Raw genomic sequence first — 24,285 nt, 5'->3', positions numbered from 1 at the left:
TACCTTTATTGTTCACCATTACTTCTTCTCTTGAGGGTTGATTTTATTTTGTATCTTAAGTTTGATTTTCATGTATGGAATTTGTAAAATCATTCAAACTTATAGAGACAAAGTAATATTGAGTAGAGGGATTGCAAACCAGCGTACTAGAACGATGAGAGCTTGAGAGGAGGAAGAGCATGGTTGGATCATCTTTAGAGGAGTCAGCCTTCCTCCCCCACGCTTGAACCTATCGGTAAGGGCTCATGGTTTTTAGGTCTATTGAGCAGGACCTCTCCCTTGTTGATGTGGGTAGTTGCATATTTTTCTTCATCAACCCCTCTTGATTTTTGTTAATTTTAGGTCAACGAATTGGTGTTCATTGGAGATGTATAGTCGAGTTCCTCCTTGATGGTCTTTGTCTTCCAACAGCATGGCGGAGAGTTGTTCTTCTTTGTTTTGTTAGTGATTTGCCACCCATTCTTGATGATCAAGGAAGGAACCTCATTGGTACTTGAGTGAAAACTTCATCTCCAATGTCTTAGGGATGTCACCTTGCAACCATGGTTATTGATGGTCTCACGAGACATAGTCAGTAGTCTACCATTGATTTTGTTTGTTGACACAAGGATGTATGTCATGCTGTAATGGCATCTCATCATCCTTATCCTTGCTGCCGATGTGCAAGGTGATGTCTTTGAAGATGATGAAATTAGGTATCAGATTGGCCAATATGAAGTATGTTGCACCTTGCTTCTCATGAGCACCCTAGCTTGAATCTTAAGAAAGCTCAATGCTAGGTTGTCTTTGGTGTTGCTTGCAGCCTCTTGAATTGTTTATCCACTTCTTATGAGTGAGTTCTTCTATTGTAGATCCTTTTATGGCACTCATCTGCTTCTTCTTTGTTCCATCATTGAAGTGGTGGTTTGGTAGGTTCATACCAAACCATGAACAGGCACAGCGTAGATTCATTCTTTCCTATAAAATGTTAGTGGACATATACCTAAGGGAATACAACAAATTTGCAATATGGGTTGCTATCCATAATTTGAGGGATTTTCATTTGTGCTAATGAAAAGATAGTTTTTAAAAAATTACTTTAGCATAGATTTTGTTTATCATGTTTCATGTGTTCACTGCATTCTAGCATGGTTCAAGGCAAACATAACTTGCAACAAAAGATAAGCGAATAAAACTTGATACTCACAGTTCTTCCTTCATGAAGAATAAGCCAGGTCTTCTTTGCGCAAAGTTATTTGGAGTTCATCATATGCTTTGCTTCATCTCTGATGTGAGTCCATCTCGGGAGTTTCCCAGATTGAATTTGAGAGTTTTTTTGCAGGGGTTAGTCCAACAAAATAACTAGTGTCTACATAAGCAATTTTTAGTTCAGTAATCAAACTAGACTCCATGTCTATTTGGATTAAGGAAGGCTATTTAACCTTAGCACCATGCTTAATTTAAAAGTTTTTGGAAGTATATACAGTACTTCCAAACCAAAGCATACTATGGTAAACAAAAGTAATGTGAAAGCATTTCAGAGATTTACTTAAATATAGATGAAAGAGCATGACCATGGTAAGTGATTTTTTTAAGACAAAGGATGCAACTGGCTTGGATATATGCATGGAACTAAACATGTTGTGGATTTGATATGAGAGTGTAACACCCTAAAAATTTGCATATTTTTGAAATAGGAGAAAATGTTTAATTATGCATTTTTGTGGGAACTTGATTTAGGAAAAATAATAAATTTTATTAAATTAAAAACAAATATAGGTCAACGACCATGAGTGTGCATTCATGCTGTTGCATAATATTTTGTATTGCTTTGTTTGAAGTCAGGTTTGAAATTGAGTTGAAATTTCATTTTGAAATTGCTTTGGAAAAATTAGAAAAGGAAAAAAAGGAATTTCTTTCCTCCTTTCCCGCTTCTGGCCTGTTGGCCCATTTCCTTCCGCCGGCCCGTTCTTTCCCGTGCCGCGCATGTTCTCCTCTCCTCCCTGCTTGGGCTGAAGCCCAGCTTGTTTCCTTCCACGCCGCACCTCAGTGGCCCAGCAAGGCGCACAGCCCAAGTCCGCATGCCCGCCCATGCTCCTCTTTCCCTCCTACTGGCTGACGTCATAGGCCCAGTCGTCAGGCACCTTCTTCTCCCTCGCATCGTACTCTAGTCGGACACCGCGTAGATGTCCATGTCCGGCTCTGCTACGCTCCGCGCCGTGCCTCCCAAGCAATCTCCGCCTCATAAATAGCCAGAGCCACCTCCCTATCCCACCTTGTCGCAAGCTTTTCGCCCACGCAAGCCCACAGCCGCGCCTCGCCCTAGCGCCGCCATGAGAGCCGCCGTCCATCGAACGCCGTGTCGCCATCATTGCTTCCCGCACTCCTCTTTCGGTTTGGGTGAGATCCCCATCCCCTCCTCTCTCTCCCGGTGCTTCTTTTTTGTTCAACCGAGCACTGTTGGTTGAAAGCCGAAGCTCCAGCAAGCCGGCAATGGCGCCGCCATCGTAAACCTCGCCGCCGGCCCGGTTCTGGCATGGTTTTCTCTCTCTCTCCCCGCCCGATTGCATCTTGGCCCTCCAGTTCTAATCCGATGGTCCCAAATCCAAGATACCCCTTCGCCGCCGGTTTTTCAAAAACACCCTTACAATTACTTTAGACTTAACCCGCAGTCCAAAGCGTGTTTTCAGATTCCATTTTCTTCTTTTGAAAGCGTATTTTGGTTTGTATATATTGAAAATACGTTTTCAGTTATTTACAGTTTTGCCACTCAACTTGTTTTAGCCATAAAATCTCCGTTTTAACCCCGATTTGATCCGTTCAAGTTGCGTTAGGTTCATAATTAAGTAATCTACATGTTTATACAACTGTTGAGTAGGTTTTCAACTTTTAAAATTTGAGGTTAGATTTAATCTATTATTTTACTATAGGAAATCTTGTTTAATTCATAACTTCTTCGTTTTAGCTCTGATTTTTGTGATCTTCGCGTCGGTGTGTTCATAGCGAGACGTAGATTCATTTTTCAAACTTTTCAACTTGATTTTATGCTGTTGGTGTACTATTCTAATCTATAGATTTGTTTGCTTTGCATGATTGCTCCTGGATGCTTGTATGTTGCTGTGGTTATTGAGTATAGACGGTGATTAATTCATGGGAGATCAAGAGTACTATTTTGACGAACAAGACCAGAAGGAGTACTTTGCTCAAGGCAAGTATAGCATGGGATCATTCTTGTTTCCTATTCACTTTAATTCATTAAATTCATGTTGCATGTGTCGCCTTGATAGGGATTCCCTAGAATTAAACCTTTACCTTGTTACCTACGGGTTATGCATTGGGTAGCTTTGCTATTGCTCAATTAAACCATGGTCTTGTAACTTGACTAATGGTATATGCAATAAATATTAAAATATGACTTTTTAGCAGCTTAGAAACAGGGGGTTGGAGTATTTAGCTACTTTCTAAATGCTTCAGATTCCTCTCCCTAAGGACTTATCTATAAGTGATCATCTGGGCTTACAGTATAGCTTTGAGGGCTACATGGCTCTGGCTTTAGCTCAGTATGAGGACCTTCTCTAGCTTGTTAGTGGTTACCTTTATTGGCATAAGAATGGCTTGACAAATCGGGTATAGGACAACCTCGACTCTTATGTGTATAGCCGTGAGGGAATTGTGCCATTTGATAGGGGGGTTCCTATATCTGTTTGCCGAGTGAATCTAATGGCCCTAACTTGTTAGACGAACCTTTCAAAGGCTTCATAGTGACCCCTGCCTGCTCACCTTGGAAGTGTTTTGGGAGTAATTAACCTAGGCATATGGGTATCACGACTCACAATGAAAGTGTACAACCTCTGCAGAGTGTAAAACTGGTATATCAGCCATGCTTACAGTCACAAGTGGCCTTGGAACCCTTATGGAATAGATGAACACTAAGTATTACCTGTTTATGCTATTCATTATTCATGTTTATATTTGATCATGTGTTTTGCATTGGGAATTGAAACAACTTGTTGCTACTCTTAAGCTAAAATTGTGACAACTAAAAGTTGAATGTTGTTAAACTTGTGTCAAGCCTTTTGAGCCTCATGAACCTCGTGTTACGCTTGTTGAGTACGACATGTACTTATGCTTTTTTATTTTCATTATTTGGATAAAAATCCTGAATGGGTAACAGATGGATTTGGGTATAATGATTTTTCCTGAGGACTTCTAGACTTGTGGTCAACCAATCGACATCCCTGTGAAATGGAGCTTCCGTGAGAGATCTTTTATTACTTCCGCTATATTTATGTGATAACTCTGTCCTATTCGTGATGTAATAAACACTTGTGATGATACTATTTATAATTTGTCAGCTTATGTGTGTGACTGATCTCTGCGTGCACATAAGATTTTGCACTCCATTTTATCCTTAAAATTGGGTGTGACAGATTGGTATCAGAGTTGTGTTGACTGTAGGACGCAAGCCTAGTTATTAATGGTCGTTTTAGCTTCTTTTGCTTCACTCATTTCATGCTTTCTATCTCACCCTTGTTATTTGCTAAAGTTTTATGCTTCTTTTGCCTTATTCTATTATGAAAATTATTGCTTCTAATCTAATCTAACTAAATCTAATTTTGTAGATGCCTCATGCTAGCAAGACTTCCCGCATTAGCACTGGAGGGTACTACCCACCTTGTGGTTTGTCCATGGAGCCTAAGGAGGAAGAATCCTAGGAACAAGAATTTGATTTGCCAACACCGCCAACACCTGTACCTACGCTTGAGCCAGTCCAGGAGGAACCCAAAGAAGTCGAGGTCATCCACTTGTCCAATGACGATGATGAGGAAGACGTCATTGAAGAGGATGAGCTGATCCCATCCCTAGGGTGGACAACAAAGGTGTGGTATAAGCTAGGATGTGAATCCTCTGTTTCACATCACCGACTCATGAGCATGCTTCAGACCTACTACGGCGACTGGGATGTAGCTGTGGAGTATGTCTGGAAAGAACATACACACCCTCTTAAAGACACCTATTGGAAGACCAGGGTGTGCATCACCATTAGGGATGAACAGAAAGATGCATATCAGCTGGATTCAAACTATGCACATCATGCTCACTGTGCCACCATGGAGGACAACATAGAAGATGCAGCCGCTGAAGCTTACATAGACCTCCGTGGTCGTCGATTCAAGGATATGAAGAATGACCAGTGTCGATTCCTCCCTCACAAACACTCGGAATTGGGATGGGCAATGATGGACCTGCAGGGCATGGATCCAACAACCCAAGTGATGGTACACTTTGGCTATGAGTCCGTAGCAAAGATTCGCCGACTAGAGGATCAATTGAAGGCACAACAGAAAACCATCAAGAGACACCGAAAGGTAATAGATGAACAAAGGGTGTGCCTCAACTTGCCAAAGATGTACGAGGAGCTTCCCCATAAACCTCGCTCATAGATGTTGGAGTCCCTTTTATGTAATAAAACGATAGTAGAATGAGTCAAGTTGAGTCTAGTCGAGTCTACTAGTGCGGTGTGAACATTGGTGTGTTTAGTTGATTTGTTATTATGTTTATGTGTGAGTTGGATCTTTGTAATGAGTGCTGGAACTTTGTAGGCATGTCCGCAAGTTCCATAGTTAAGAAAATTAAAGATTGGGTCAATAAATAAATAGTTGGGTTTGGTATATCTTGTTCTCTCGGAATCTGTTTTTTGGAGCAGTCTGCCTTTATCTTTATGCCAATAAAAATTTACTTGACCAAAAATTATGAAATTTTTATGGGAATAACTAGACTTAAGTATATTTCAAATTCCTCTAGAATCACCCTCATATCTGATCTGGTTTGTGAGATATCTCTGTCTCAATATGAAGTTTCTGCGCAGTCTGGAATCTGGAAACAGTTTCGGTTGTATCCTGTTTTTGAGTAATCTAACGACAGCATCTGGGAATGTGGTCTGAATAAAAATTGTAGATGATTTCTTAATATTTCCAACAATATAAAGTACGTCTCATTTGGATTTCTGGAACTAAATATATGACTGTTTTACCAAGCGGCTAATGTTGAGACTCGTCCAGAAAAAATTCAGAATATATTCTAACTTGGAAATTTCTAAATTTTGAATATTTGTGTTGGATAGCAGATGTCTGGAAGAGGAAGAGGCTGAGGTTGTGGAGGTGTTCCCGCACATCCACCACCACCACCGTCTATTGAGCAACTCTTGGCAGTACAGACACAGCTCATGCAAGAGTTGGTGCAGAATCAGCAGAACCAATAGGTTGGTGGGGCACCGCATGATAAGCGTCATGAATTTTTGAAGGGCCATCCCCCAGTGTTCTCTCATGCCACTAATCCCCTAGAAGCAGATGATTGGCTTCGTGCAGTGGAAAAATAGCTCAACATAGCGCAGTGTGATGATTAGCAGAAGGTGTTGTACGCTTTAGAGCAGCTCTAGGGAGAAGGACAAGACCGGTGGGAGTCATTCGAGTATGGACATCCCGCTAATGCTCCTCCTATCACCTGGCAGGAGTTTAGAGAGAATTTCATATCTTACCACATACCAGAGGGACTGATAGAGCTCAAGCAGGAGGAATTCAGAGCTCTAAAGCAGGGATCCATGTTCGTGGTGGAGTATCGTGACAAGTTTGCTCAGTTGTCACGTTATACTCCAAATGAAGTGACTGATGATGCCGATAAGCAATGTCATTTTCTCAAGAGTCTATATGATGGTCTACAACTCTATCTTATGTCCAATACATACCCCAACTTTTAGACGCTGGTGAATCGCGCTATTGTTATTGACAATAAGCGCAAAGAAATGGAGGCCAAGAAGAGGAGGCTTCAGGGACAGGCCTCTAGAAGTAATACTCGTCCGCATACCAATCCTCAACAAGGCTTCCAGTAGAGGTTCTAGGGACCACCCAGTTAGTGGAATTGTGATCAGTACCCTCAACACAACCCAAACCAGCTGCAGAATAGTAATCAACGTCCTCAGCAGCCGAGTGGTCAGCAGACACCACAATAGGGAACACCCAACAACACTCCCATGAAGACCAGTGCACCTAGTACCCCCAACGTATTCTATCATTGTGGAGAAGTTGGGCATTATGCTAACCATTGCCCTAGGAAGCAGAATCAACAAACACCCTAGGGTCAGTAGAGTAATTAGAAGGGAACACCACAGAAGCCAGCATCCAACACAAGAAAGGTGAACCATGTGTCTTCATTCAATGTTAACTCAACCCCTGCCACTGTTCTTTTCGATTCTAGAGCTTCGCATTCATTCATATCACAAGTATTTGTTGGAAATCATAGCATACCATTATGTGCCATGCAAAATCCCATATTAGTAAACTCATCGAGTGGAAGTATGCAAGCTTCATATTGTTGTCTTCCGACTAGTCTACTCTTCAGTGGGGTAGAGTTTAAAGTGAGCCCCATTGTGTTGAGAGCATCTGGTATTGATGTGATTCTGGGTATGGATTGGATGATGCAACAACAAGCAGAGATTCTGTGTAAGGAGAAGGTAGTTGTTGTGACCGCACCGAGTGAGGAAAGAACCAGTGTTGATGTTGTACTACAAGCACAGCCGATAGCCATAGTGAACCAGCTTGATGATCGTGTCAACAAGGAGGACCCAGTGGTAGATGAATTTCCAAATGTGTTCCCTGATGACTTGACAGGTATGCCACCTGACCGTGACATTGAGTTTATTATTGAATTATTACCTAGAACTGCACCTATAGCTAAGCGTCCATATAGAATGGGGGTTAACAAACTAGAAGAACTTAAGAAACAAATAAAGAAGTTACAGGAGAAAGGTTTCATTCATCCTAGTTCATCACCTTGGGGAGCACCGATTATATTTGTTGACAAGAAGGATGGTACTTAGAGGATGTGTGTTGATTATTGGTCACTCAATGAGGTTACTATCAAGAACAAGTACCCATTGCCTAGAATTGATGACTTGTTTGGTCAGTTGAGAGGTGCTTGTGTTTTCTCTAAGATTGATCTTCATTCTGGCTATCATCAGTTGAAGATTCGTGCAACTGGCATACCCAAGACAACTTTTACTATGAGGTATGGTTTGTATAAGTACATCGTTATGTCCTTTGGTTTGACCAATGCACCTACCTACTTTATGTACTTGATGAATAAGGTGTTCATGGAGTTTCTGGATAAGTTTGTGGTGGTATTCATCAATGATATATTGGTATTGTCCAAAATGGAAGAAGAGCATGTTGAACATCTAAGGTTGGTCTTGCAGAAGCTCAGAGAACACAAGTTGTATGCTAAGAGAAGCAAGTGTGAATTCTGGTTGAAGGAAGTTTCTTTCCTAGGCCATGTTGTCTCTAATGGTGGAATCACAGTAGATCCAAGCAAGGTGAAAGATGTATTGAATTGAAAACCACCAACAGATGTGGGAGAGATTCATAGTTTCTTGGGATTAGCTGGATACTATAGAAGGTTCATAGAAGGTTTCTCTAAACTTGCCAAGCCGATGACAGCTTTGTTGGAGAAAAATGCTAAGTTTGTGTGGTCCAAGAAGTGCCAGGCTAACTTTGAAGAGTTGAAGAAGAGATTGACTACCGTGCTAGTGTTGGTTTTACCAGATTTGAACAAGAGCTTTTCGATCTATTGTGATGCATCTCGTCAAGGTCTTGGATGTGTTCTTATGCAAGAAGGCAGAGTAGTGGCTTATTCATCCCGATAGTTGAGAAAGCATGAGTTAGCCTGAGATGTTTGGAAAAGCTCTTAACTAAAGAAGATTCTTCACCATATACACTCCCAAGCCTCTGCTTAGGGCACTGTGTGTTTTGCATATGAAAATGTTAGGTAATGCTTTTGACAGCCATGTAACGGAGTACTGAAGAAGTAAGTTACACTTACCGCACATAGTATTTTTATAGCCAGCTTTTCCTTCCTCGCTGGATCATGCCTTCCGTGATGATGAGTGACATAGAACCTAAATGCACTGTTCGAATTATTTTAGCAAATACAACTTGTTAGTATCCATAAGTGAACATTACAAGTATGTATACAAACATATAAGCTAATGAGGATTATCGATATGTATACGTCTTAAGAATCGATATGAAGTCTTTGTATGTCGCCGGGTCCTTATCTATTGAATCAAAGACCCATGCCATGCTCCTCCCGACATCGACGGCTATACAAATCTAGTGGTTGCTGCATGGATTTAATCATAGAACTAGATAAGCTCTTTTGCATCGAATAAAATATATCGAACAAAGCTTTAAGTATATAGTTGAACTTACTCGAAGTTGTATGGTAGCCATATAGTAGAGTGTTGTTGTAGATTTTTGAAAGCCAGAGCAATGTATGACGCAACCTTAAGGGACTCTTCCTTTAGTTTCGCCGTACAGATGCGCTCTTTCTCCCGAAGAGTCTTTGCAGCAGCTAGCTCTTTGGCATCCACTATCCACTGTTTAGGGTAATTAAAATTTGGTTGGGCTATAGCTTGAGGGTCTACATACCCGGCTTTTAGACTTGGCATTTGTTTGACAATGTACATTTGCATTCTACAAATCACAGCGTTGGTTAGTTACAACAAAATTCAAAGATTACATTCATATCATATCGGGAGGACAAGGACTTACAAGCACCACGTGCGAAATAGATTCATCTCTATTTCTCCCAGGTGAAAGCATGTGTGCATGTCATTAAAGTCGAAGACAATTTTCTCGACTGGGCTTCCAAATGTGCCAGTGGGGAAGCATGCTTGTGTGAGATCTATGCTCGTTGGGAGAACACGCAAATACCAATCATGAAACCTTCTCATTTCAAGTGGTAGGCGTCGGATGTCCCGGTTTGGTATAAAGGGCTTGCCTCTTTCATATGTTTTTGGGCAATCCTTTGACCATTTGATGTCATCAACATTTGGATACTACTTTGTAATTTGGTGGAGTTTGCTAGTTACGGCCTCCTCAGAACCCCGTTTTGGGACTTGTTTAACTTGGTTCTCAGGCTTGAACTAGTCATGTGAATACCACTTGGACACCGACGAGACGTCTTTCATCGGAACATAAACTGGCCTTATGTTGATTGGAATCTTCTTTTGAAGTTCCCATTTAGGCATGTCCTCGTCTTCTTGTGCATCACCTTCTTTAGGAGGTACTCGTTGTTCATGTATCGGCTGTGCTTGTTGAGAAGACTGTGGCATCTCATCATGCACTTGCTTGGTACGAGCTGGAGAAGGTTGTGGCATCTCATCAGACACATGCTCACTAGGATGCGGGGAAGAATGTGGCATCTCAGGTACGTGGTGGTCACAAGACAGTGAAAACATCTCTAGTTGGTTTTGTGTCTCCACCACAAATTCATGTAGGTCACTCAGCTCTTCCTTGCCAATTGTCTTCTGGGAGATCTTCGAAAAGAAGTAGCACATGCGGGTGATGGCCATTTTCAAGAACTCTAGCTTTATAGCCCTGATTGCAATAGGTAGAAATATTGTTAGCATCACATGGCAATCGTGAGCCTTGCAGTGTGTTATTGACAAGTCCTTCATCGACACTAGCTTCTTCACATTTGCTGAAAACCTAGTTGGGACTTTGATCCCCCTCAGGAAAGTGCATATAGCTCTCTTCTCATCTAGTGTTAGGTTGAAGCATGCCATAGGCAGAGTGTATTTTCCATTAGCCTTAGGTACCGGGTGAAGCTGTGGCATCACGTTTAGCTACACCATGTCTTTATGTGCTTTTAGACCATCCTTTGACTTGCCTATGTCCATCAAGGTAGCAATGAGACTCTCAAAGACATTCTTCTGCACGTGCATAGCATCAATGGCATGGGGGACCTCCAAGTCTGGCCAATAAGGTAGATACTGAAAAAAGATCGATTGTTTCTTGAAAGGTACGCCTTCGATAGGAGGTGTGCTTCTATCTCTGTTCGTCCCATCCAGATTCTTCTTTCCATAGATGACGCGTATGTTTTTCACCATTCTGTACATGTGTTCTCCATTATGACGTCTCTCCGGAGGGGGTTCAATCTCTAGGGCGTTGTCATAAAATCTAAAGAATAATTTGTTGCAGTACTTGTGACTTATCTTTAAGAAGCATCGGTTCCCTAGGTAAACTATCTTCTTAGATGCATCTAGGTACACCCATGTAGTACCATCCAAGCAAACCAAGCATCCCGTCTTCCCTTTGATCTATCCAGACAAAGCAAACAGCGCGGGGTAATCATTGGTAGTAACAAATATTATTGTTCTACATATGAAGTCCTCCTTTCGGAATGCATCGTACATCTGCTTCCCATGTCTCCATAGCCTCTCCATTTCTTGCATCAAGGGCTCGAGGAACACGTCTATATCAATGCCTGGTTGTTTAGGGCCAGAAATAAGAATAGTGAGGAGAAGGTACTTTCTCTTTTGACACAGCCATGTTGGGATGTTGTACATGGTCAAGATCACTGGCCATGTGCTGTGGTCGCTCATCCTCTCATTGAAGGGATTCATTCCATCGGTGCTCAAGCCAAACTGTACATTCCTTGGATCATCGCTGAATTCTTTATGCTTCTCATCAAACCTTTGCCACTGACTACAATTAGCCGGGTGTGCAATCTTATCATCATCCACCTTGCGCTCATCATCCCACCATGTCATGAGTGTGGCTTCTTTAGGGTTTACGAAGATACGTCTCAAGTGGTCGGTCACTGGTAGGTACCACATTACCAGGGTAGGAATTCTTCTCTGCTTTGCATCATTGCCTAATTGAGTGTCCTCTGGGGGCTGAGATTCTTGTACCACCTTTTTGGTACCCTTCTTATTCCACTTTTTCCCCGTGAAGGGTTCGTCCCCACCGTAAAGGTCATTGTTCTTGTACCAGCTAGACCCACACCGAGGACATTTATCCAGTGACTTGAACGTTTTGCCACGAAAAAGTATACAGTAGTTGGGGCATGCATGGATTTTTTCAACCCCCATTGTCAATGGACTTATTGATGAGGACATGGCACCTTCGGATACGAACAATGATTATAAGGTGCGCTCGTTCCTATATTTGCATAGTGGCTTTGGTTATAATTCACTTGGTTCCACATGTACATATTACTATTTGATTGTAGGTTCAAATGTGTTTCATAATGGAAGTTCATCAAAGTTGAACTTTCGGTTCGTCGACAGCCCGATAGTGCCTCATTGGGAAGGTCATAACTCATCCATCCGGAGTGTGATCGAGGTCAATGAGCACTTGATGGAAAGCTTGTTTGATAATATTTCAAATAGATCTAGTTCCATCTCAATATCACATCGGCAAGGCCTCCAAATCACCAATATATTCTATAGCTATTTCTGGTGGGAGCTACACTGTCGTCATGGGCTTGTTAGACATCCTTAGGACCCAGGCCCAAGTTGGAGCATGCCCCAAGAAGATGGAGAATGCCTAAGAGATGGCCTTGGACGTCCTCCTCCTTGGCCACCACCTCAGGAGGCCAGCAAGGACGTCCAAGCCAAGCTAGAGACCCAATCCAATCTGAGTTCGAGTCTGTCACGGCCGTTAGGACCAGTCTGCAATAAAATGGACGCTCAGGACGTATCCAAACTCTGTTTTTTATGATCCACATATGGATGGAAAGATAATTTCATAAGAAAACCAATGGAAGTGGTCTCACATCAAAATTACATCAGAATCAATGGGAATCGTCAAAACAAGTTGACATCCAGAATCTGTCACGGCGCTGCGTTGTCGTCTTTTGGGCCGTTGGGCCTTGTAACGTGTTGGGACACCTTTAGGACGTGAAGAGGGATCCTTGGACATCCCTTAGGCTATATAATCAGTAGCCACCACCTACTTTAGGTTTTGGGTTTTGTTTTAGATCAATCTGTCATTGAACAGTCGCCGTTATCGGTTTGCAAGACCCCAACTTCGAGTGCTTAATCATTCATCTGCAATTGTCACTTTAATTGAGTTATTTTTTTATCTTGTTCTTGCTTGTGTTCTTCGATTCATAGCAGGGATTAGTCTTCTTGGCGAGGTCAACCGGATTATGATACGATTGATAACCAGAGGAGACATGGTGCTAAGGTTGCAGGGTTTGGGTCTTTGTGATCTGAAGCCGGATCGGTGTGTCGCTCTCCAAACAAATCGTTGTTTATCTTGAACCTGATGGAAGATCGGGATCCCCATCCCCATTAAGTGGTAATCAGAGCTTCAGGTATACCATCAAGTTCGCATCTTACCCTTAGTTCGAGTGTTTTTGCTTTTATCCCATAGTCCAATGCCATATTTGTTTCCTATCCTATAACCATCCGCGCCATAGCCTTTGCATGATTCAGTTTCAGAGTCTGCTTTGTTGAGTTTGTGTCTTAGGTCAAAGTTTTGTTGCTGGTTTAGATTGTGTTCTTTTCTAGTTATCACCATCGGTTTGCATCTTATGTCCACTAAATCCCTGATTCGAGCAGCTTCCTTAAAATAGTCATAACTTTTTCATCCGAACTTGAAACGGGACAAATTTTATATCTATAGAGAATGCCAGAAAATTTTAGATCTATTTCATCCTAGTACTTTTGGGTTCGCAAAAATTAGATTTGCAAAATTCAATTAGGAAAATTGAGTTTTTGGGCCCACAAGTTTTGGTATGCTTTTTAGAGCACAGTCCTAATTTTCTATAGGCCACATCTTTTATTCAATTGAGCTCAATTTTTTTGTGGTTTATTCTTGTGTGCTCCTTGCTGAGAAAAAAAATATCAAAAGAGAAAAAGCAAGAAAAAAAGATTGGACAAAAAATAAAAGAAAAAATAGTAAAAAGAATAGAAGATATCGAAAAGGAGCACATAAGGAACACTCAATAGCTCTATTGTTTGTGGTATCTTTTGCCTTGTTTATATCCGTTGCTACCTTTAATACTTGTTTCCTTTCATCTTTGTTTCCTCTCTTGTTTATCACAACTAGTGATAGAAACATGTATAGGCCAGTAACTAGGACAAGTGCTCTGGACATTTATTTAATATTGTTGTCTGTCACTGACTTGTGTGCCACATATATATATTTGTTCTTTTTCGTGCCTCCCAAGCTCCACATATACTTCAGATCGGTACAGAAAAAGACCCTTGCAATCTTAGTGTCACACCCTCACAGGTATCATGAACTAGCCACCGATTGTACCGTCCACTGCTTTGCGTTGGTAAGAACCTTGTAAGAACTTGGTAAGACGTGTGAGAGTGTGATTCCACTGACTAATAAATAGTTGATAGGGCATTTATTTTAATTGCTAACAATGCCAAACAACGAGTTTCTTTTTAAGTGTGAAATGCAGGACATCATGGACCGACTGACTACAAGGATGGATGAAATAATTGCAAAAGCGGTCACTAGAGCGTGCACACAACCTTCCTCCTCCGCTGCTACAACAACGTCATCACCGTCACCTCCCGCATGTACTACAGAGTTTGCACAGCGCGTGCTCAGTTCTCAAATGGAGAAGGCAGAGCAAAACCAGTTCAACAACTTGTTCCAAACATACTTTGTTGTGAAGGAACGACGTTGTCGTGTTATGATTGATGGTGAGACTTGCAACAACCTTGCAAGCTTAGAGACATCCACATCCATATTACATGCAATGGGTAAATTCTTGGGATAAGATAAAGGTAACTAAAATTGCTCGTGTTGAGTTTTCAATTGGTCTTTATAAGGACAACGCAAAATTTGACATAATACCTATGCAAGCATGTCAATTATTGCTAGGCAAGCCATGGATATCTAAAAATAATATTTTGCATAACACAACTACTAATAAATATTTGCTCAGATATAATGGTAGAAAAATTACTTTTATACCTATGACTGCTACTAAAATTTTAAGAGAAGATCTCATGAGAGCAGAGAGAAGAAAAAAAATGAGCCTTTTAGAAAAGAATGGGCTATTTCAGATGTTACAATACCGTTATCTAAATCTAAATTTTTACAAAATGGAGATAGTGCTTTGCCTCTTGTTGGAACTAATATTTTGCAGCATGTATCCCAAAAAGAGGACACGGTGACTGAGAAAGAATAGGTAAATGTATCAGGTAAGAGCTCTCTTGATGTGCTGATTTTTTCCACCAATGATGCTAATAATTCTATACTAAAATCTTCTATTGATTTACCTTTGACACATGGCGAATGTTCTACTGATCTTTGTGACAGAGAAGAGTTGTGTGATAGTGATATGATTATTAATGTGCCACAACCAGTGAATGAGAATGATTCTTTTGTTTTAGAAACAAATACTTGTGCTAAAAATAAACAATTGCTTCCAATTGCCACTGAACAAGATGAACTAAAATTGTTGTCTTCTCTAAATACTTTGGGGGTATATTAAGTTTGAGACACTATGTGCTCTGTGTAGTTTGGAGGAGAAATTTAATTGTGCAAGATTGCCATGGTTATCTAGATGTACATGTCACTTTATTGGTAAATATAATTGTAAAGGAGAGTATATGGTACATCGTGTCTATATTTGTTCAACTCTGAAATCTCCTTTCATTGTGCAAAAATATGATCAACTAGAGGGCACCGATAGCGATAATGTTGTCATGTCAAAATCCCCAAGTTTTGTATGAGGCAACAGGTTAAATTTGAAGAAGGGGAGCAATGTTGGCTACTACCGACAACTTGTCCACCAGCTAAGCTCAAACCGAGGACGGTTTGTTGTCAAGAAGGGGAGGATGATGAGGACATGGCACCTTCGGATATAAACAATGATTATAAGGTGCGCTCGTTCCTACATTTGCATAGTGGCTTTGGTTATAATTCACTTAGTTCCACATGTACATGTCACTATTTGATTGTAGGTTCAAATGTGTTTCATAATGGAAGTTCATCAAAGTTGAACTTTCGGTTCGTCGGCAGCCCGACAGTGCCTCATTAGGAAGGTCATAACTCATCCATCCGGAGTGTGATTGAGGTCAACGAGCACTTGATGGAAAGCTTGTTTGATAAGCTTTCAAATAGATCTGGTTTCATCTCAATATCATGTCGGCAAGGCCTCCAAATCACCAATATATTCTGTCGCTATTTCTGTTGGGACCTACACTGTCGTCATGGGCTTGTTAGACATCCTTGGGACCTAGGCCCAAGTTGGAGCACGCCCCAAGAAGATGGAGAACACCTAAGAGATGGCCTTGGACGTCCTCCTCCTTGGCCACCACCTTAGGAGGCCAGCAAGGACGTCCAAGCCAAGCCAGAGGCCCAGTCCAATCCGAGTTCGAGTCTGCCACGGCCATCAGGACCAGTCTGCAATAAAATGGATACCCAGGACATATCTGAACTCCGTTTTTTATAATCCACATATGGATGGAAAGATAATTTCATAAGGAAACCAATGGAAGTGGTCCCACATCAAAATTATATCAGAATCAATGGGAATCGTCGAAACAAGTTGACGTCCAGAATCTGTCACGGCGCTGCGTTGTCGTCTTTTGGGCCGTTGGGCCTTGTAACGTGTTGGGACACCTTTAGGACGTGAAGAGGGATCCTTGGACGTCCCTTAGGCTATATAATCAGTCGCCACCACCTACTTTAGGTTTTGGGTTTTATTTTAGATCAATCTATCATTGAACAGTCGCCGTTATCAGTTTGCAAGACCCCAACTTCGAGTGCTTAATCATTTATCTGCAATTGTCACTTTAATTGAGTTATTTTTTTATCTTGTTCTTGCTTGTGTTCTTCGATTTGCATCAGGGATTAGCCTTCTTGGTGAGGTCAACTGAATTGTGATACGGTTGATAATCAGAGGAGACGTGATGCTAAGGTTGCAGGGTTTGGGTCTTTGTGATCTGAAGTCGGATCGGTGTGTCGCTCTCTGAATAAATCGTTGTTTATCTTGAATCTGATGGAAGATCGGGATCCCCGTCTCTATTACTTATGACCTTCGCTTGGTATGTGTTGGTGGGAACTGAGTTTGGTTGTGGCAGCACCCATGACAGGAGATGCAATAGATCATTGAAACTACAGTCTGACCAGCCATACTTAGTCTTCAGGATGAGCAGCTCAAGCATAAAACGTAGCAATGTCCAATGTATCGGACAACCCTTTTCAACACCATACACAGTCTCCTTCGATGCTTTTGTCACCCTTTCCAAATTTTCTAGACCTTTCGGGCTATTTAGTAAAATCTCTGGCCCAAGGGCTCGAATCATATCCTCCAAATCATCTTCATCCCCGACACATGCTCCACCATCATTATTGGCACCACCTTTGTCGTTACCATCCCAACCACCAGCATCACCACCTTGTTCATTGCCAAACTCGAAATACATTCGTGCATCAAGCTCTACTGAATATTAAGACAGGGATTCTATGGTTTCGTCGTTGTATTCCTCCTTATCCTCATCGTTAACAATAACCGTTTCACCATGATGAATCCACACTGTGTAGTCCTCAACAAATCCTCGCATAATCAAATATGATCTGATGATAGTCACATCTGTCCATGCCATACGGTTCTTGCAATCTTTACATGGGCAAATAATTGTATCCTTATTCTCTTTCAATGTCGTTGCATGCTTCTTTGCGGCTTCAATAAATTTATCCACCTCTTCACGGAAACCTGCCTTGAACCTTAACGAACCATACATCCAAGAGTTCCTGTACTCCATCTTTTACAACAACAACAAAACAAACATTAAAGGAGTACTTATTCAGATATATATAAAAATGAAACAAATTAATAATTACTTGAGAATAATTGTATATACTTCAGATATATATGAATATAAATCTAATATAATTACATGAAGCATACAAACACACCATGGTAAAAGAAAATTAATTAATGGCCTATTTATCCATAAATAATTAAAATACATATTTATTGATTACAACAAATAATTTCAAAGACAACAATTAGCAACAATTATACTTTACCCAATATCTTTCATACAAACCCTAGTCCAATTTCATTAAACATAAATTTACAAAAACGAAATTAATAAAAAAACCAAACCCTAGATCTAGATCCACATGCACATGAAACATCTATAAAACTAACTAATTGTTCACTAAAATCAAGAAACATGGACTAAATAAGGGTATGATCTTGTTCCCCTCCCTAATTTACCCTAGTACATTTAAAAGTTGGGTCTAATTTGCTTCATAAATAGCTCAAGCATCATAGAAGAGAGAGAAAAACAAAACTCTAATTACTCACTAACCAACCATTAAAACTTCAAAAAAAAAGTATAGAATAGCATTTTCTTACCTTCTACAATCTCTCCACCAAAGGATTTGAGACCAAAACCTTCCCCCTTAGTAGAGCAATTTTTGGGAGGTGTCCAATGCCTCCCCACCTTTTTTTCACGGGTTAGGGTGAGTGATCCGAGAAGAAAGAAGGTGCTGCATCTGTTTTATATGGGAGGCATTTGTAGGGGCGGCTGGTAATTGAGCCACCCCTACAAATCAGTGCTATAAATACGGGGCCATTTGTAGGGGCAGCTCAATCACCAGCCGCCCCTACAAATATCATTTCCAGGGGCGGCTGGTGATTGAGCTGCCCCTACAAATCAGACCATATTTGTAGGGGCGGCTCGTAACACCAGCCGCCCCTGCTGTTCTATTTGTAGGGGCGGCTGGTGTCTGGGCACCCGAGCACGCCACTGTAGGGACGGCTCCATCACCAGCCGCCCCTACAAAAAAAAATCAAACCGTTACTAAAAATCGTTTTCTACGTAGTGTATGTTCAACTAGAGGTGCTAATTAGCACGGTGTAGCTTCTTCTTCTTTACGTAATGGAAAAGTTCTGGCTTCAAACCTCTTCAGAGAAGAAGCATCAGTCCAAGTCAATACAAATCAACTAGCAAACAATAAAAGGTCCAACATTATTGACCAATATGAAATCTTAAAGGCCATCCATGGGAGCACGATGTAGCTTCTTACTACATTAAATCATTTATTACAATAATTTCTGTCAATTTCGTTAAAATTTTAGTTATACGGTGTGAACGTGAGATTTTAGTTCTAGGATCTGACTCCTACGTGGGACTCACATATTGATCATGCAATACCAATTGGCACGAAGTAGCTCCTTGATGTACTAAATCATTTGCAACAAATTTCAGTTGATTTTGATAAAATGTAATATGTAAACCCAAGGTTTTAGTTTTAAGATCCGACTTTTAATGTGGGTCCGCATGATTGATCCAAACCCATATATACATTTTATACAAACCAATGGTTTTTGCTAGTTGGTAGGTTGGATTCGATTGGGTTGAACAATATGAGTACGGTTGGGTAAAAGATGAGTTTTGACTTTTGACCCATTAGCAGCGCTACTTGGAGAAAGGCCTTTTGCGGCAAGAAAAAGAGAAGATGTTAGTTACGAGCAAATTGCTTCGGGAGTTATTGTCTCTTAAACAGACTTGACTCTAGACTTTTGAGGGCATTTGAGCAACTCGAGCAAGAGTTCTTAAATTAGAACTCCTACTTTTGATTTGAGTCTCTTTCTATTTTTGTGGGCTTAACTTTTTTGCTTCTACTCTAGTCATAGCTCTCAAATTCATTTCGACCGAGAATGACACACTCATTCTCAAATTTGTCTCCATCTCGATCTATTGACTACGCTATGGAGCCTGCGCGTCGGGAACCGCGAAGGCCCCGCGAGGCCGCACATCGGGAGAGGTTGCACCACCAGCCGCTCGGGCGTCGAGGAGAAGGGCATGCCTCGAGGAGGCCACGCCAAGACAAAAGATGGCAAGCAGGATGGCGTAGGGGAACCGTCAAGTAGGAAGGCGCAGGAGAGGAGACCGTGCCAAGGGTGTTGTCGGGATCGGCCAGGTCAGAGAGGAGTGAGAGGTGTCTAGGACCAAGGAGGCTGGATTTGGCAGAAATGAGGAGGCCACGACAGTGTCGGCGGGCGGGATTTAGCCATGGAGGAGCCACCGACCCAAGAAGGGGTGCTGGGGAAGGAGGCCGCACTAGGGTGCAACCGAGAGGACCCATCGGGCTGAAGAGGGGCTTTGAGGAGCGGCATGAGGGGTGGAATCCGAAGGAGTGAAGGACGCGAGGTATCAACAGCAGAAGTGGTCGAGTTGGGGCTCCGACTCCCTCTAGAGCCTCCGGAATGAGGGCTGAGAGGGTGATTTAAGAGGAGGGCCCTGGTAAGGACTCTGCTGAAGATCTTTTTTTTCTTTTTTTTTTTGCTCTCTCTTAAATTTTGTTCTGAGGGTTCAAGTAAAGGTCCTAATAGAGTTGCTCTTAAGAACGACGAGAACTTTGGACCTAGATGTTAAAGTTTTGTCTTATATATGATAAATCATATCATAGTTGTTTATCTTTTCTTGATTAAATCAACAATTTCGATAGTTGTCTTAAGTTAAACTTTTTTACTACATTTATAGACAAAAGCAAATGCCAAATGAATACATGGTCAAAATGGTATATCAAATGATAAAGATTTGGTGTCGTAAATCTTATTGCTCTTCCTTAGGAAATTTAATTAACCTTAAAAAAGTTTGGCTTTAAAATAAGTCCAGAAATTTATTTATTTAGAGATGGAAGGAGCACTAGTAAAATTGAATAGTAACATGTATTTAGTTCATAAGACGCATGCCGATAGTGTTACAGAAGATAGCAAAAGAACATTTAAATAACTACCTATTAAACAATGGAGCCGATTATCGTCCATTTAGCCATAAATTTACGTCAGTGATCAATCGTGACGATGGTCGGCGCCAGTGTTCTAGGCTCGATCGGCGATTCAGGTCTCTCAACCACTCAGTTGAATGGCAGACCTGAATTTGGTATTGTAGAGTGTAGAGGGGAGAGGCAGCTGCGAGGCACGTAGCCCACACACTCCACACTAGCACACATGCGTATGCGTCCGTATTCATACAAAGAAGAGATTGGACTCCGGTGCGTGAAAAACGTGTAGTATCAGCGTACGCGTGAATGTAGCCTGAAATTTCAAAAAAAATGCAGAAAAAGATGAGAGGAGCCGCGAGCGGCCGAACGGATCGGCACGGCGATCTACAAGTCGCCAGATGGCCGGTTGGCACTCGGCCCATCCCTGGGTTCCGCGAATCAACCGAGCCAGATGCTTGACGGGCCACAATATGGCTGGGCCTCAGATTCCAGTGAAGAAACATATGTACATGTAATGTGTGGTCATGGGCCCTGGCCGAAGCCGGCCCTGCTAATAAATCTGTTGCAATTACCATTAGCAGTTTAGCACTAGTCATGCTCAACTAGAATCTTAGACACAAAAATAATAGAAGTTAGTGCATAAATTCACGACCTAACGCTAATCAAAATTGATCAGATACTCTTCATTGTTTTGTTTTTTTCTTTTCTTCCAAACACAGTGTAGACTGAGATACTCCCTTATGACCAGCTTTGAGAGACTGAAACTTGACTTCACCTGCTGAATGAACCGGAAAGAATTCACGAAACAATAGCACCCATGACAAGTCTCTGTCTTGAGCTTTAGATGGACATGATTCACAGCGAGGAACCTAAAAAATCAAGCTATCCTCGGTTTACCCAATTCTCGTTTTGTAAATAGCAGATTAACCATACATATACATACTCTACTCTACTGCAGAAGCAGAACACCTCATCCGTCTATATCCATATGTGTGCATGTTTGTGCTGATTCTGATTTAGCACCCACCTGGATTCCAATACTAGCGGGGCCAAAACGGTCCTTAATTTTCTTTTTTGATAGAATAAAACGGTCCTTATATACACACCACAAATCCATGTAGTCAAGTTGGACTAGGCTTATTCGTTTCAAAAAAAAAAAAATTGGACTAGGCTTTCTAGCCCACTTCAGGTTTTTTTTTTTTTTGGCAACGGCCCACTTCAGGTTGCAATGCTTAGCGCCGTCATCTGAGGTCTTCAGCTTCCGGCATACATTTGGCTAGTGCTACCGAAGACGTCTTGGCTTGTCAGTATCGGGGATCTAGGTGTCCCTCAACAGATTTGTTAGTTGGTGGCTTTGGTCGTGGAAGAGAACTATTCACAAGGGACTATTATATTGGAAGGGATTTGTTTCCTTAATCCTAATTGTCTCCTGGCTGCTACTGAAAGAACGCAACAATAATCACCTCTTTCAGTTTCAGAAGAGGAAGTCTCGTGCGCGAGCGGCTAATGAGATCAGGGCCATGGTTGAGGCGGCTGAACGAGCAATGGATTACAGCATGACACAGAAATCTAGCGTCGCTTACAGAGATCTCCTCTTTTAATTTGAAAAGTCTCCTAATGAATTGATAAAAAAGAACTTATCTGTCAACGTATTCGGCTCTTGTTTAGTTCCTCCCTTAAAGTTTACTTCCTATCACATCGCATGTTTGACACATATATTGAGTATTAAATATAGACTGAAAAAATAACTAATTGTACAGATTACGAATAATTTGCGAGACAAATTTTTTAAGCCTAATTAGTCCATAATTTAACAATGTTATGCTAATGAAGGATTAATTAAACTTAATAAATTTGTCTTGCGGATGAGGACTTCTATAATTTATTTTATTATTACTATCTAAACACTTCTATACGACATCTTAATACAACACACCTGATATAACATCGCTGAACGTTACTTCCTGGGTTTAAACAAATAGCGGCGGGAAGGAGTACTCTGCCGTAGCTCAGTCGCACGAATTACAATGGGCCGACTAGCCGCAATCGTAACCCGAGAGCGAGAAGCAGCGTGCGGCTGACCCCAGGGAAAAGAGTTTGACTTGCTCGTCCCGAGGGCAGGCAAGCAGGCACCCGTTGCAGTTGCAGTTGCAGCCAAGGGTTTGACGACAGGCCGGCAGCGACAAGGATTCCCTGAGAACTTGGGCCGGCAAGCGGCAAGGGTCCAAGCACAAACCCTACACTTGCTTGCGAGATGTCGCTCGTGTTACCGCCAGCGACAGAGTGGCGTGGCGCCCCCTGTCCCTGCCGGCCGCTCCCTGCTTCCTCTACTAATTTCTATAACATAGGATACTGCACAAAAAAAAAATATTGTTTTTTAACTCATGGTTTTTATGAGTAATAATTATTTTCTCTTTCTCTTTCATAACTCTATCTTCTTCCTCCAATGGGAGTACGACACGAGCTTTCTAGAAACTGGTGGTTTCTCCCCAATGGCGATTTCATGGTTTCTTGATGCATTGGGTCAAGAGTAGACCTGATTTCTTCACGAAGAAACCATTTCTATGATTTTTGCTCTCTTTCTTCATTAATTACGTTGCCATGTCAGTATTTTACCTACGTGACAAGTTATTTAATGAGGATATGCACCATTCGGACTGCCCTCGTCCCCTGTGCCGCTGTGCTTTGGCGTCGTTCCTCGTGCGCGGACACCGCCTGCATGCGTGTGCAGCCGGCTAGCCGACGTAGGAGTCGTACGACGCTAGCGTTGTGGCTGGGTCAGGACACAGGACCCAGGAGTAGGAGCAGGAGCATTAGAAAAACCAGAGTCAAAGTACCTGTGAGGAAAAGTTGTTTTTTGGGAGCTGCATGCATGCTTCTGTGCTGTTTTTGCGTCCTGCTCGTGCCCGTGTGTGTGTGCGCACACGTAAGGAACCATGCATGCACATACTCGCGTGCATGTGGAGATGTCGGTTGCCACGGCGCCGTGCTTGTCCGCCAGCGGTGGGTGACCATCCACATCCAGCGACGATCCACGTACAGGTATGCTGCACTGCACATGGCTGCCTCCGCCGGCCGGAGGTTAATTAGGGCACAGGAGAGTAATAGTATTAGCATCAAGATTAATTAGCGGTAGTACTTGCATGACTTTTGTTTAGACAGCGGCATATTCGGCTGGTATTAAACAAAAGCCATGTGAGTCCTGCTGCTAATTAATCTCGATGCTAATACTATTATTCTCTCGTGCCTAATTAACCTCCGGCTGGCAGAGGCAGCCATGTGCAGTGCAGCACACCTGTACGTGGATCGTCGCTGGATGTGGATGGCCACCCACCGCTGGCGGACAAGCGCGGCGCCGTGGCAACCGACATCTCCACATGCATGCGAGCATGTGCATGCATGGTTCCTTACGTGTGCACACAGACACAGGCACCGAGTAGGACGCAAAAACAGCACAGAAGCATGCATGCTACCTAGTAAGGGAATCGGAGAAGCTACCTACCTAGTAGCTGGCGTAGTCTGTACTATGCAGACTGCAGATGCATGCATGCATTCCAAATCTCCAAGAGAACTCCATCCATTGGATCGGATGGGTGACCAGGGGGAGCTGCTTTCGGCGTTGCATCAGCAAGGAAAAAAGAAGAGGGTGCAAAAATCTGCGCGGCGGGGGGAAGGGAACCATCAACCATCGGAGACAGACAGGTGGCGCGGATCGCGGGGTGCCGGTGCTGCGGAGGGCCGATGC

This window comes from Miscanthus floridulus, chromosome 7 (genome assembly GCF_019320115.1).
Source record: "Miscanthus floridulus cultivar M001 chromosome 7, ASM1932011v1, whole genome shotgun sequence".
Taxonomy (NCBI): domain Eukaryota; kingdom Viridiplantae; phylum Streptophyta; class Magnoliopsida; order Poales; family Poaceae; genus Miscanthus; species Miscanthus floridulus.
Note: the sequence above shows the minus strand (reverse complement) of the source record.